The sequence below is a fragment of the Pseudorca crassidens genome, chromosome 1 (assembly GCF_039906515.1).
Source record: "Pseudorca crassidens isolate mPseCra1 chromosome 1, mPseCra1.hap1, whole genome shotgun sequence".
Taxonomy (NCBI): domain Eukaryota; kingdom Metazoa; phylum Chordata; class Mammalia; order Artiodactyla; family Delphinidae; genus Pseudorca; species Pseudorca crassidens.
The window spans coordinates 101,885,076-101,887,444 of NC_090296.1; positions in this window are offsets into that span (position 1 = coordinate 101,885,076).

Sequence of the window (2,369 nt, forward strand, 5' to 3'; positions counted from 1 at the left end):
AGCAGCTTCAGACAATCTACATTTAAAACATTAGAAAGATAAGCCATCTTATTGTGAGAGTATTTCTCAAAGAATCTGAGGAAAAACCAAATTGACTTGTTGGATGTTGCTGGTTACAGAGACAAGAGAAACCCTGCATTATTCTTATTTGCCAGAACAAAATAAATACTACTTAATGTAATATAGGCACTTATATTAATAAGATAGACATTTATCTAGATAGAGTAAATATCCTAGTAAAATCACACAATTTGGATTTTTGGTACAACCCAAATTTTCCTTTTTATTTTTGGTCAGCAGTGGAAAATCCCAGATAGAAGGATCAATGGGAAAGGGGTAAGGCATTGGCTGGGATGATTTCTCAAGGAAAAGGCAGTAGTAGGAGGTATAGGCAGACAGACAGCAGAGTCTGACATTGAATAGCTCATTCTCTCTTCCTTGCACTGCTCTTCCTCTCTCCAGCTCTCTCTGTTTTTCTCTCACCTTCTCTTTATGCTCTGTGATGATGCATTAAATCAGCGGTCCCCAACCTTTTTGGCACCAGGGACCAGTTTCGTGGAAGACAATTTTTCCATGGAAGGGGGGGTGGGGATAGTTCAGGCGGTAATTTAAGCAGTAATGGGAGAGATGGGAGCGGTAGATGAAGCTTCACTTGCTCACCCACCACTCAGCGCCTGCTATGTGGCCCGGTTCCTAACAGGCCACGGATCACTGCATAAAATAGAAAGGGAAATATTTTTTATTGTCCCCTCCCCCCAACATTTTGTTTTGAGATATCCAAGAGGAATGTTTTTGACAAGTGGCTCCCAGGAGTGTCCCAGAGTATACTTTCTGAGGACACCATTCATTCTATAGAAATTCCTATAGGAATTCTATAGGAATGGGCTTACAGAACTCTTATTACCTATTTCTTAGGCCTCCTGAGTGAGGGCGATGGGCCTCTTGTAGTTAAAATATGGGAAGTTGCCCTGATGCTCTTAGGAACAGAGTGGAAAGTGATTTGCAGTATGGAAAGCTTCATGTTTGCTTAGTCATCCAATGCCTGTTGCACAGGGGTTAAGAGGAAGCCAGAAGTGGTCCTTGTTCCTGATCCGAGGGAACTGACAGATATTTAGGTGCTATTTCAGAGATCTGAAGAAAGCTGTAAGAGTAGAGAGGATGGGCAGCTATCTGGGTAGGGAGTTTGTCACTGATGGCTTTCTCAAGGAAGCAACCCCTCAAACTCAGGAGGAGAGATGGAGTTGGGCAAGTGAAGATGAGGATGGGGGAAGGACATAGAAATAAAGACAATGAATAATATGTGCAAGGGCACTAAGGTCTGAGAGTTCAACCTAGCCAGTGTGAGAGTGTACAACTCAAGAAGAAAGTCAGCTAGGACATGTGAAGGGCCCTGTTGCCAAGTTCGGTTTGGGTTTTATCATTTAATCAACAGGGAACCAACAGAAGTTTTTTATTTTATTAAAAAAATTTTTTATTTAATTTTTTTTTATACAGAAGGTTCTTATTAGTTATCTATTTTATACATATTAGTGTATACATGTCAATCCCGATCTCCCAGTTCATCCCCCCCACCCACGCTTTCCCCCCTTGGCGTTCATACATTTGCTCTCTACATCTGTGTCTCTATTTCTGCCTTGCAAACTGGTTCAATTGTACCATTTTTCTAGATTCCACATATATGCGTTAATATGTGATATTTGCTTTTCTCTTTCTGACTTACTTCACTCTGTATGACAGTCTCTAGGTCCACCCATGTCTCTACAAATGACCCAATTTCGTTCCTTTTTATGACTAATATTCCATTGTATATATGTACCACATCTTCTTTATCCATTCATCTGTCGATGGATATTTAGGTTGCTTCTACGACCTGGCTATTGTAAATAGTGCTGCAAGGAACACTGGGGTGCATGTGTCATTTTGAATTACGGTTTTCTCTGGGTATATGCCCAGTAGTGGGATTGCTGGGCCATATGGTAATTCTATGTTTACCTTTTTAAGGAACCTCCATACTGTTCTCCATAGTGGCTGTATTAATTTACATTCCCAGCAACAGTACAAGAGGGTTCCCTTTTCTCCACACCGTCTCCAGCATTTGTTGTTTGCAGATTTTCTGATGATGCCCATTCTAACTGGGGTGAGATGACACCTCATTGTAGTTTTGATTTGCATTTCTCTAGTAATTAGTGATGTTGAGCAGCTTTTCATGTGCCTCTTGGCCATCTGCATGTCTTCTTCTGAGAAATGTCTATTTAGGTCTTCTGCCCATTTTTTTTTTTAAATTGGGATAGAGTTGTTTTACAATGTTGTGTTAGCTTCTACTGTACAGCAAAGTGGATTTCCCTGTGCTATACAGCAGGTTCTTATTA